We start from the raw sequence: 14,200 nt of genomic DNA, 5'->3' as shown, positions 1-14,200 counted from the left end.
ACTATCCCTTAGCTCGTGAGAACTGTACCAGAATAAACTGACAGCAAACCACATATTCACCAACATAATAGCGAAAGCTCAAAGACAGTTCTGAGAAAATGTTTTCTGGGCCCCAAAACATAGCAAGCCACTGAGAATACAATAAATAAATTTTATGATTATTATCTGGAGCCCTACTGTGGCACTGTAGGATAAAGCTCTGGACCACAAGGTCAGTTTGACCCACAAATTGGTGGTTCAAACTCAACAGTCAATCCTTGGAAATTCTACACAGGGTCACTATGAGTCAGAACCAACTCTTCAACACTTAGACTTAAAGCAATTTCTTCTAAATTTTATGTGGTATCTTCTAATGGTCATTTAGGCTTCTGTCAACTGGTTTCAGTTGAAATCTGTAAGGTTTGTTTTGGGATGATTTTCTTAAAAATAGGATTACCACCTAACTTGTGAATGGAATTAATATTTTGGCATGATAAATTTCCTTTAAGTGGGGCATACCAACAGCAGTATGCTAATCTTTTTCTTGCTACTGCTAAATTTTTCTTCACAGATGCAAAAAATATTCATTCTTAATTTTTAAAACATTATTTTTAATTCTTCCTAAAAGCAATTTGTTCAGTGATTAAATACATTCGTCTCCATGTAATTTAGCTTACACCGCCTTAATTTTTATTATTCTAGGGATAACACTATATACTTGTGATCTAGACAGAATACTGAATAATAAACCTGCAATAATAACAAAAACAGAAACTAATCTTCTACAAATGCTCCATGGTATGGAGTCCTGGTGAGGAGCTGCAGGATAAGCACCCGACTGCTAACTTCAAGGTCAGTGGTTCAAACCCCCAAGCAGCTCCTTAGAAACCCTGTACAGGGTTGTTATGAGTCTCAACTGACTCGTCAGCACTTAACCCATACATGAGAATTTTTATGAATCAATTTTATGTATCATATATACAAACCAAACACATTGCCATAAAGTCCATTCCAACTCACAGCAACACAACACTAGGACCAAGTAGAACTGCCCTATAGGGTTTCCAAGGGCTGTAATCTTTATCATGTGAAGTCCTGGAGTGGCACATAGGATAATGCACTGGACTTCAAGGTAGGTTTGAACTGCCAGGTCAGTGATTCAAATTCACTAGTCGCTCCTTGGAAGCCCTATACAGCATTGCTAGGAATCGGAACTGACTCGATGGCACCTAACAACAACATACAGTTACAGAGGAGTCCTGGCAGTGTTATAGGATAAGCAATGAACTGCTAATCCCAAGTACAGGCATTCAACCCCACCAGCTGCTCTGTGGGAGAAAGGTGAGGCTTTTGGCACACATAAACCCTACACAGGGTCTTAATAAGTAGGAATCAATTCTACAGGTTTTTTGTTTTTGTTTTTATTGTTGTTGTTTTTTCATACAGTTACAATCATCAAAACAACCTGATCATTTTGTAATAATAGACACAGAGACCAAGGGAATAGATTTGAGAGCCCAAAAATATACCCATACATCTATTGTCAGCTGATTTGAGAAGGATGCCAAGTCCACTCAGCAGGGAAAGAAAAGTCTCCTCAATAAACAGTGCAGAGAAAATTGGATTCCCACGTGTAGATAATCAAAACCATTTCCATGTTTCACACCATACATGAACACAGATTAAAGACTCAAATATACAAAATAAAACCATGAAATTCATATAAGAAAAAGCAGGTGCAAAGATTTAGTCTCAGAAACCCTACTCAGGGTCGCTATGAGTCAGAACTGACTTGGCAGCACACAGCCACCACCAAGGTGATTACTTAGGGACCAACGATGAATTTTAGTAGGCCTGTGAGATCTCCAACTCTTCAGCATAACATTTAGTATAAGCACAGCGGAGATAATTGGGGAAGGTGTACTGTCAATTCAGAGTCCCAAAAAGGTTTCCAGCTTCAAACAACAGCACTGCTGCAGTTTTCCTTTGATCTGTTAGGCAAAGTGTGTTGTTAAGTGCCACTGAGATGGGTTCTGACTCACATGACCCTTTATAGCGTTTCTGAGGCTGTAAGTTTTTGTGGGAGCAGAAAGACTTTCTTTAGGCTATAGAGCAGCTGGTGGGCTTGAGCTGCCAACCTTCTGGTTTGCAGTCCAGTATTTATCCTATTGAGCTACTGCACTCCTAAAAGTGTGTAGGGATATGCTATCTTATACCAACTGAGCCCTCAAAAAAGCGAACACAGTTTACTCTTCACAAGGTCTTGATATATTACCTCCTTTTCCATTAAGTAGGAAGTTAAGACAAACATTCCTATTATATGTCACGTAAACCATACAACATCTAGGTTCTTGATGTCTTTCAGTTCCTATAATGTTTATACTGTCTACCTCTCCCACAAATGCTTCTTACCAACAGTCTTCTACAAAGATAGAACAAAGACCTTCCACTGCACATTTTAGTACTTCCACAAATTGCATTAACAACCTGTATATGCAGATGATATAGCCTTGCTTGCTGTACATGAAGAGGACTTAAAACATTTACTGATGAAGATCGAAGAGCACAGCCTCTGGTATGGATTACATCTCAATGTAAAGAAAACAAAAATCCTCACCACTGGACCAATAAACAACATTCTTATCAACAGAGAAAAGATTGAAGTGGTCAAGGACTTCATTCTTCTTGGATCAACTATCAACACTCAAGGAAGCAACAGTCAAGAAATCAAATGACATATTGCATTAGGCAAATCTGCTGCACAAGACCTTTTTAAAGTGTTGAAGAGCAAAGATGTCTGCTTGAGGACTAAGGTGCGCCTGACCCAAGTCATGTTATTTTCAATAACCTCATATGCGTGCAAAAGCTGGATAGGGAGGACCGTAGAAGAATTGATGCTTTTGAGTTATGGTGTTAGAGAAGAATATTGAAAGTGCCATGGGCTGCCAAAAAACCAATAGATCCGTTTTGGAAGAAGTGCAGCCACAGTGCTCCTTGGAGGCCAAGATGGCCAAACTTTGTCTCTCATACTTCGGACATATTGTCAGGAGGGACCAGTCGCTAGAGAAGGATATCATGTTTGGTAAGGTGGAGGGTCAGAGAAAAAGAGGAAGACCTCCAGCAAGATGTATTGGCCAAGTGGCAGCATCAATGGATTCAAGCACGTGCGGCAACAGTAGTGAGGTTGGCCCAGGATCCAGCAGTGTTTTGTTCTGCTGTGCACAGGGTGGCTATGAGTCAGTACCGACTTGGTGGCACCTAACAACAACAAACTGCTAACAAACCAAAATTATATGTAAATGAATCTATTTTACAAAAACATTTTTCTATGCTTCTTACTGCTGTTGCCATTGTGTGCTATCAAGTTGGTTTCAACTCATAGCAACCTCATATAGGGTTTCCAAGGTGTCGACGGTAGGTTTGAACCACTGACCTTGCAGTTAAGCAGTCCAGTGCTTATCCTATAGCACTACCTAAATTTTCATCCTAACTGGAGCCACACAATAGACTATTATAAATTATTAAATTGGAATAAAGGATTAAGGATATATGCTGACCCCTTCTAAGACTGAAAATCAAAGGGAGCACATGTGCAGGCATGTAAGCTTGCTGGTGCTCATGTTAGTCTACTGATGAGTAGAAGAGGGGGAAAGGCAGCAATGAAGAAATGGGCTGAGTTCAACCACGGTCCACAGACTCCAGCTGACCTGGAGATGAGTGCACGAAGAAGAAGAAGGGATTGTTCCAAAGTGTGGTGTGACCTGGAGACACCCGAGTCTATGGATGAGGACATAGCCACAGAGAGTTAGAGCTGAGAGTGAAGCATCCAGCTGATATGAAGTGAGAGGAGTCGCACAAGAACACCCAAAGTTGCAGACAGTACCCATGTGACCTAGCCTCAATGGCTGGATAATCAGAGTTTGGCTAGAGGATGATAAAAAAAGAAAAAAAACAAACCTATTTTTGATAAAGGAAACGAGGATAAATTGCTACAATTTGATGAACTTGACCTATACTCATGGAGGTAGTAACAACAACAGAGAGGGAAGGAGTCTTCACATCAAGTATCAATGTATACCCTTCTGTACAGAGGGTAGATACGATGGGCAACTTAGACACTGGCTACCTAAAATGAGAGGGCGATAAAGGCACAAAGAGACTGGCTTACAAGGTTTCAAGGGGGAGTTAAGTTTAAGAGTCGGTGGGCAGGGAAGAATCCCCACTGAATAGCTGTCATCTTGTCTAGATGGGTCTGGTTAAAAGAGATAGGGATAAGATTCTTATAATTCAATAGTAATTGTTATCATGACTAATTAAGACTGTCATAACTGTAAAGGTAGAAGTTTTATAACAAAAACAGGAGAGTGGTTAATCTTACAGTCCAGACACAGAAGACCCTAGGACCATCAAGGGAGAAGAGCACAAGTGGAATGCAGGACCTTATGCAGAGAAGCAGTGATACCAGAGATGGAACAGAGATGGGGAGTGGCTGAGGATTCCAGATTCATGGGAAGAAAGGGACTGAGTGCTGGTGGCCAGGAGGCAGACTTGCAGAATATGCCCTTTGGTGGTATAAAGTACTTTATATGCCTGAGTATTTAATTAATTAATTAATTAAGCACTAAAGTGAATAGAGAGAAATACTGTTAACTGATGTTACATGGAGGGGATTATAATCATTGTAATGAAACAAGGTGTATGATTTGTTCAATGTAAAACTGATGAACTGCCCTGTAAACTTTTACTGTTAACTGATGTTACATGGAGGGGATTATAATCATTGTAATGAAACAAGGTGTATGATTTGTTCAATGTAAAACTGATGAACTGCCCTGTAAACTTTCAATACACAATAAAACCTTTATAAAAAAAAAAAAAAAAGACACATGCTGCAACATGGATGATCCTTGAACACATTATGCTAAGTCAGACACAAAAGATCACATGTATGATTCCACCTATACCACATGTCCAAAATTAGCAAATCTAGAGAGACAAAACGCTGGAAGAAAGGGAGGGTGTGAGGGCAGCGGGATAGGGAAGGGATAGCTAATGGGTGTGGGTTTCTTTCTGAGGTAATGAAAATATTGTAAAATTGACTGTGATGTTAGTTGTACTCTGTATATACTAAAAACCATTGAATTGTACAATTTAATTTGATGAATTACTGGGTGTGTGAATTGTATCTCAGTAAAGCTGTTATGAGACTTTGTCTCACACACACTGCACATGGATGAGGAGGCCCAGTCCTTGGAGAAGGTTATCATTCTCATTAGAAAAAACCCACTGCCATCGAGTTGACTCACCAACTAGAGTGACCCTACATATGGTTTCTACAAATGCCAATCTTTACAGGAGCAGACAGCCTCCTCTGTCTCCAGAGGGCTGGCTTGTGGATGTCAACAGCCAACCTTATGGATACCTGTCTAACCACCAACCCACAGCACCACCAGGGCTCCTTATACACAGTAGAGAGTCGGCCAAAAAGATGAAGCCACTCAGCAAGATGAACTGACACAGTGGCTCCGGCGGTGATCTGAAATGGAACAATGACAGTGAGGCTGGCGCAGGACTGGGCAGTGTTTCATTCTGCTGCACACAGGATCGCTATGAGCTGGAATTGACTCAACGGAACCTAACAACAAAAGCTGTTAAAAATAAATCCCAACTCGAAAAGAAAGGGCTATAAAAAAAACACATTTAAAGCTTCAGAGGAAGTATCTTTGTGGAATTCCGTTTTACACAAGGGGGCTTCAAAAGTTCGTGGCAAAATACCATTTATCTTTTCATTTCATTTTTCCACAAAGTTTTTGAGTCCCCTTTTATATTTAGAAATTTGTATCCTCAAGTGTTGATCTTTTATGTTTACTCATTTTTTACTTAAAAATTTGTGATACTTTTTGCTTCCCCAAAATTGTATTTTGTTGTTGAGAATGTACATAATATACACCAAATGAATGATTTCTACATGTACAATGTAGTGGCACTGATTACATTTGAGTTGTGCTAACATTCTCAGCCTACTTTTTTCCTGAGTTGTTCCTCCCTTGTTAACACACACTGAGTGCTCCCTAAGGTTCTGATCTGATCTTTCAAGCTGCTATTGTCACTTGATCCCATATAGTTCTTAAAATAGGTTAATGCTGATGGTAGACATTCTTTAATAGGGAAACAGAACTATAATTTGGTTATTAAAAAACTTTAGGGAGTTTTTTGGTTTGTGGTTTAAAAATTATTATCTGAGTGCAATAGTTTCAGAGGTTCATTCACTCGCCATGATTCCAGAAAGTCAAGTCCATGAGGATTTGAAATTCTGTTCTACATTTCCCCCTTTGGAGTCTTTGAGTTCTGGTGTGGCACTGTATGATAAGCACTGGACTGCTAATCGCAATGTCGGTGGTTCAAAACCCACCAGCCTCTCTTCCAAAACTCTATACAGGGTCACTATGAGTTCGAACCAACTCAACAGCACTTAGCAACAACAATTAGAATAATTTTAATCCAAATGTTTAATAATGCTGATCACCATCCAGTTCCTCTGCTCTTATGGCAAAGGAGAAACTGTTTATGGAGGCAATATGCCACACATTCCATATCCTCCTCTTCTTCTTGACTGGTGTTTCTTTCTTACTCCAGGTGAATATAAACCAATGTGCACTTTTTTGTATAATAAATCACATTTGAAAAATGCAAGTATTACTACTTCCCTGAATCATAGCAAGAAAATCAACATTCCTATTTTTTTAAATTTGAAATATAATTGAAGTACAATACACTGTATGAATTTTTTATCAGTTTTGACAGTTTTGATATTATATCAACACTCATGAAACCATCACCATAATCATAAGAAACATTTCCCTCAGCCCCAAATGGTCTCCTTCATACAACTGAATGACTTAAGTCTGTTCATACACAGAAGACAGAAATAAAGACAGCAGAAAAGATCTCTCTGCACCTTACATGTGACCAGCATTTCTACACTATGCCTGCTGCATGCATGGCCTACCCCACCTCCACTCCACAGCCTCATCACTACCACACACGACTAGATCGTTTTCAGCTGACAGCACTATGGGCATGAACTCAGTCATGCTCTGCATATAAACTTTCTGCTGATTATTTATGATTTATATCCACTGCTCAGGGCCCATCTCCTCTGAAATACTGAGAGTGTTTGGCATCCTCACCTCCAGACCAACAACCATGATTATCACTGTGCCAAAAGTAACTACCCTTCTGAGTAGGATGTGGGGTGTTAAAATCTTATGAAAAAAAAAAAAAGCTTATGAGCAGCCATAGAAGAGGAAAAAGAAACTAGTTTACAGGACACACAGTCCATGGGAACCACAGCCTCATCTACCCTGAACCAGAAACAGATGGTGTCTGGCTACCACTACAAACTGTTTGATTCGGCCCACAGTAGATGGACTCTGACAGGGTGGGAAAGAGAATGTGAAACAGGAGTTCAAATCCCTAACAAAAAAAACAACAAAACCCAGACTTAGTGGACTGTTTAAGAGTAGAAATACTCTTCAAGCCTTAAACTGAAACTAACCTTTGTAATTAAGTAATAGATTAGCTCATGAAACAACAAATTGTGGTGCTGCACGTTAATGCACAGGATTGCAAGGTTAGCGTGAACCACAAGGTCGGCAGTTCAAGCTCACCAGCAGCTCCTCAGAAACCCTATACATGGTCGCTATGAGTCAGAACCAGCTCAAAGGCACTTAACAACAGCAACAAGGTAAGTACTGTGTTTCTTTAAAAAAAAAAAAAAAAAAAATCACCCTACACCAAATGGTAAACAATTTACTTTAAAACAAAGATGAGAGAGACTGTAAGGGGGGAGGCAAGGAAACTAGATTAACGGAAGCAGAACAACCTGAACAGAAATCATGAAAATGTTCATGCATTGTGAAGAATGTAACCAATGTCGCTGAAAATTGTGTGTAGAAATTGTTGAGTGCAAACTCTAACAGCTATGTAAACCTTCACCAATAATGACAGTATTTAAAAAAAAAAAAAAAAGACTATCCTTCAGTGGCTTCAAACTGCCTCTATGAAATGTAAAATGTGAACATGGCTCATGAGGTCTTCACTGATCTAGTAGCTGCCCGCCTGCCTTTCCCTTCATCTTTAGGTCACTTGACTTCACTGGTGCTCTAGTTACCTCGAAGTAAGCTTCTCTTTTACCCCTGAGACTTGGTAAAGTACCCTTTCCTCCTTGCTTCCAGAGCACCTGAGTTTACCTGATGATGGAGGTTCAAGGCTTGTCATTCTATAATGGCTTCATGCATCCTTATCTGCCTACTGGAGGAGTGATTACTAACCACAGGGATGTGATTATCAGTTGTACCACAGTAATCTGTTCATAACAATTAAATTAGCTATAATGCTTACCCTGGCAGGTAATCAGTAATAAAGGTACAGATTAGGATCATGGCAGATTCCAACTTGTCCGTATTTGCTTTTGTGTTACATTTGCCACATGTGTTTTGGAGATGATGGACTATCACTAGAGATTACAATCTGTGTGCCAATCTATAATCTGAGAGTGCCTCTGGAAATTATCACTGTTTAGTAAAAACGTCTACCTTGAACACTGCTTTCTTTTCAGAGCTGTTTAACAAACTGATTACAGCAACTTGAAAAATTAAACTTGAAGAATATAATCTGTGTCACTAAATGGTACATGTATAAACTGCTGAATTGGTGGGGGGTTTTGCTGTGTATATTTTCAACAACAATTTTTTTTTTTTAAACATTAAAAGAATTACAGTACGTTACAACAACATTTAGTGAAAGCTGCACACAATTTTTTTTTTTACATTAAAAGAATTACAGTATGTTACAACAACGTTTAGTGAAAGCTGCACACAAAAACTTTACATTGTATGATTCCATTTTAGACAACATGTTCAGGATTGACATAGCCAAACAGAGACAGAAAAATACATCATTGTCAAGGGCTAGAGAAAGGGAAAAGAAGAGACAAGTATAGGCTAATAATAGATACAAGGTTATTTTTTGGTGAAGATGTTCTGAAATTAAATAATGGTGGTTGACTGACTTTACAAATATACTAAAAACCACTAAATTACCCTACCTAGAAAAGTGGTAACAGTAGAAATGGTGGCAGAGGAGGTGGCATGGAGAAACATCTGCGGGCTCCATGTTCATGAACTGAGAAAGGCTGCGTGCCTGTGGGCAGCAGGCTGGCTGGCAGAATGTGCCCTTTGAGCAGTTAAACGAATATGTTTGTTGTTTTTTAAGCGTACATCAAATAATTTTGCTTTGTTCATTTGTGAACTATAAGATGTAAATGGAGAGCCACAGGGAAGAAGTAGGGTAACTGTTGTTGCAGGGAGGGGATTGTAATCATTGAGATGAAACAAAACAAAGTGTGTATTTAGTTGAATGTAAAGCTGATCTGATCTGTAAACCACCACCTAATTCACAACAAAAAGTTTAAAAAAAAATACTGAATTATATACTTCAAAAGGGTCAATGTTAAGGTATGTGAATTAAAACTTACGTTTTACTAACAAAAGGAAATGATTGCAACTTAACAGGATATGAAGTTATACAATACAATAATCATATGTACAACTATGTCTAATGTAATATTATTCACAAAAGTAAAGAAATGAAAACAGTCTAAGCGCTTATCAACAGATAAACAGATACCCAAATGTGGTCCACAAAGGCGATGAAATACTACCCAACAATAAACAATCATGAGAAATCTGCAATACATTTTATAACACGGGTGAATCTGGAGGACATTATGCTGACTGAAACAAGTCAATAACAAAGAATGAATATTTTATGAGACCATCACCTACCTGTCAAGTTTGTTGTACAGTGGTGACGTGTGTGTTGTGGTGCTGGAAGGTGTGTCACCTGTGATAGTTAAGGTGTGTGTCAACTTGACTGGGCCAGGATTCCCAGTGGTTTGGCAGTTCAATAGTGATTATCCCTATAGTGAGATCTAATACAGACATAGTTAACTCTATGATGATTGGCTATGAGCAGCCAACCAATTGAAAGCATGTTTCCTTGGGGGTGTGGCCTATTCCAAATATAATAGGACATGCAGGAAAAGTTTGCTCTTTGTTGGACCTGGATCTCACATTGGGGTCATCTCTAACCTCTGGTTCTTTAAACCGGAGCCAATGGCCTTCTGTACCATTTGTCTGCCTGCCAGGCCTGCCCACTGAGTGCACCTGCAAGTTGCACTAGGGATGCTGCATGGTGCGTGCATCCACCTGGCAGGAAAGTCAATGTGCAACCACCAAGAGGGCCTGGTAAGCCCACTCTCAGAGTCCTGACTAGTGTGCTCCGCACCACTGGACCTGGGTTGTCCATGTCACCTTGCTGCCACCCCTGTTCTATGCCGCACTCCTGCTCTGTGCCTGCATTTGGAACTGTGGTCTACCCATCTGCCTGCCAATTTGACTCACCTGACCTAGACTTGGGACTCCCACCTCTACAATTCTAAGCCATTTCCTTGATATAAACTTACATATATGCATACACATACACACATATACATATGAAGGAATTCTGATAGCGTTGTGGTTACGAATCAGGCTGCTAACCTAAAGGTCGGCAGTTCGAAACTACCAGCTGCTCTGCAGGATAAAGATGAGGTGTTCTGCACCCTTGGAAACCCTGTGCAGGAAGAAAGCCTCATCTTTCTCCCATAGAACGGCTGGTAGTTTTGAACTGCTGACCTTGAGGTTAGCAGCCCGATTTGTAACCACTACGCTAACAGAGCATGCAAGCATGCGCACGTGCTCTCTCTTTCAATATATATACATATACATATATACATACACATACGCACACACACATACATACACAAGTTTCACTGGTTTTGCTTCTCTAGAGAATCCAGCCTAGATACCACCAGTATTTTAAATACCAACACAGTCATGGTGTGGCACTGTGGTATAATGCACCAAACTGCAAGGTCAGTTTGAACGACAAGATCAGTGGTTCAAACTCACCAACCATCCGTGGAAATGCTGTAAAGAGTTGCTATGAGTTGGAACCAACTTGACAGCTTTTAACAACAAGGGTCACCCATGGAGGACAGGTTTCGGCAGAGCTCCCAGATTAAGATACGCTAGGAAGAAGGCGAGACAGACCACTGAGTGGTTCAACACTGAAAACCTCAATAGCAGCAGAGCTTTGTCAGATACAAAACCTTATGAATCGCAGCAGAATACTGTCATATGTAGTGCTGCAAGATGAGGCTCTCAGGTTGGAAAGCACTCAGAGCCTGACTGGGGAAGAGTTGACTCCTCAAAGCATGGTTGACCATAATGACATGAACAGAACAAGATTTCAGGCAGGGCCTTCAGTTGCTGGTAAGGCACAACTCTAAATGAGAAGCAACAGCTAAAACAGCCATTAATAATCAGAATACGGACTGTGTGAAGTACAAATATAGGAAATTTGGAAGCTGTCAAAAATAAACAGGAACGCATAAAGCTCGAAATCCTAACCATTAGTGAGCAAAAATGGACTGGTACTGGTCATTTTGACTCACAGTCATATGGTTTACTGGGAATGTCAAAGTAAAGATGAATGGCACTATATTCATCATCAAAACGTACATGTCAAGATCTTAAAATACAATGCTGATTGTGACAGGATAATATCCATACACGTAACAGGGAAGATCAGTTAATGCCACTATTATTTAAATTTACCCACCAAACACTAAAGCTAATGATGATGAAATTGAAGAATTCTACCAACCTCTTCAGTCTGAATTTGATCAAACAAGCAATCAAGATGTACTGACAGTTACTGGTGGTTGGCATGCAAAAGTTGGAAACAAGAGGAAAGATCAGTAGCTGAAAAATGGCCTTGGTGATAGAAATGATGCTGGAGATCACATGATAGAATCTGCAAAACCAACAATTTACTCACTGTAAATATCATTTCTCAACGCCATTAAAAGACTACTACTACTATGCACATGTACCTTACTAGATAGAATACAGGAATCATTTGACTACATCTGTTGGAAGAGATGATGGAGAAGTTTAATAGCATCAGCCAAACAAGACCAGAGGCAGAGTGTGGAACAGACAATCCAACTGCTCATATGCAAGATCAGGTTGAAGCTGAAGAAAATTAAAACACATCCAGGAGAGCCATGACATGACCTTGAATACATCCCACCTGAATTTAGAGACTAACTCAAGAACAGATTTGATGCACCAGACACTAATGACTGAAAAGTTGTGAGATTACATCAACAAAATTTCATTTATGAAGAAAGCAGAAGGTCATTAAAAAGACAGGAAAAAGATAAAAGACAAAAAATGGATGTCAGAAAAGACTCTGAAACTTGCTCTTGAGTGTAGAGAAGGGTAAAGGCCATGGAAGAAATGAGAAGTGAAAAGCTGAACAGAAAATTCCAAAGGGTAGTTCAAGAAGACAAAGCATTATAATGAAATGTACAAAGAAAGACCTGGAGTTAGAAAACCAAAAAAGAAAATTCTCATCATTTCTCAAGATGAAAGAACGGAAGGAAAAAGTCAAGCACTGATGCGCAATACTGAAGGAGTCTATGGGGAAAATACTGAATGATGCAGAAAGTATCAAAAGAAGGAGTAAGGAATACAAGTCACTGTACCGAAAGAAATGGTCAATGGTTAACCATTTTAAGATAAAGAACTGATAGCACTGAAAGAAGAAATTCAAGCTGCATGGAAGGCACTGGCAAAAACAAACAACAACAACAACAACAACAACAACAACCCATGCTTCAGGAATCTATGGACTATACACTGAATCTTTCAACAAACTGATACAGCACTGGAAGCACTCACCCATCTATGCCAAGAGACTTGGAAGTAAATTGGCCAACAGGTTGGAAGAGATCCATACTGGTGCCCATTTCAAAGAGAGGTAACCCAACAGAATGAGAAAATCATCTAACAATATCAGTGAAATCACATGCAAGTAAAATTTTGCTGCACGTTATTTTATGTTGCAACAGGGAGGGGATTGTAAGGAAATGAAATACGACAGGATGACTGTAAAACCATTGCAAGGAAATGAAATACGACAGGATGACTGTAAAACTGATGTTCTCCCATATAAACTATCACTCAATTCACAATAAATGCTTAAAAAAAAAAAAAAAGATTGTAACAGTATATCAACAGGGAATTGCCAGAAACTCAAGCTGGACTCAGAAGAGGACATGGAATTAGAGGTATCATTGCTGATGTAAGATGGCTATTGGCTGAAAGCAGAGAACACTAGAAAGATAATTACTTGTGCTTTATTGACTATACATGGCTTTCGACTGTGGATCATGTCAAACTATGGATAATACTGTGAAGAGTGGGTATTCCAGAGCACATCATCATGTTCATGAGGAGCATGTACAGAGATGAAGAGACAGCTGTTTGAACAGAACGAGGGGATACTGAATGGTTTGAAATCAGGAAAGTTCTACACCAGGGTTGCATCCTTTCACCATACTTATTCAACATGTATGCTGAGCAAATAATCTGAGAACATGATCAAGATTAGAGAAGAGGCATTAACACTCTGAGATATGCATATAACACAACCTTACTTGCTGGAAGCAAAAAAGACTTAAAATACTTACTGATGAAAATCAAAGACCAGTATGGATTGCACCTCAATGTAAAGAAAATAAAATCCTCACTACTGGACCAATCCACAACATCATGATAAAGGGTTAAAAGACTGAAGTGGTCAAAGACTTTACTGTGCTTGGATCTACCATCAGCACTCTGAAAGCAGCAGTCAAGAAATACAGATGAGAGAACAAACAAGATGGAGGATCGGGTGGATGTATAGCAGAGAGCTCCGCCAACAACAACACAAAATACCTGACCAAGCAGGCTCAGGGGATGGTCCCAGAACTCTGAACCACATATAAAGGAATACTTAGAAGGTTGGAAGGTTCACAGCTGGGGGAATTTGTGGCAGAAGCAAGAAATCCATTGCTTTCTAATCCGGGACGCTCGGCTGCTCCAGGAGCCACCATCTTGGGTGAGACCACGTGGGGGAAAGATCGGAGCGGCCACAGACGCCTGACAGAACCGCTGAGATAAAGGCGTGGACATTCTTCTCTTTTGGTAGCTGTTCATTGGTCCCTTGCTGCCTGCGCACCTCCATTCTGGTGAACATAGGGGTGCCTGAGCTAGTGGGTACCCCA

The 14,200-nt window shown here is 39.8% G+C and overlaps 1 protein-coding gene across 2 annotated transcripts in view; it reads right to left on the bottom strand.

Moving 5' to 3' along the window:
- IGF2BP3 (insulin-like growth factor 2 mRNA binding protein 3) overlaps positions 1-14,200 on the bottom strand; it is a 181,617-nt gene that overhangs the window by 57,616 nt on the left and 109,801 nt on the right. The window lies entirely within an intron of this gene.

Source organism: Chrysochloris asiatica, unplaced genomic scaffold, assembly GCF_000296735.1.
Source record: "Chrysochloris asiatica unplaced genomic scaffold, ChrAsi1.0 scaffold00006, whole genome shotgun sequence".
Lineage (NCBI taxonomy): Eukaryota > Metazoa > Chordata > Mammalia > Afrosoricida > Chrysochloridae > Chrysochloris > Chrysochloris asiatica.
Note: the sequence above shows the minus strand (reverse complement) of the source record. Positions and strands in the feature narration are given on the sequence as shown.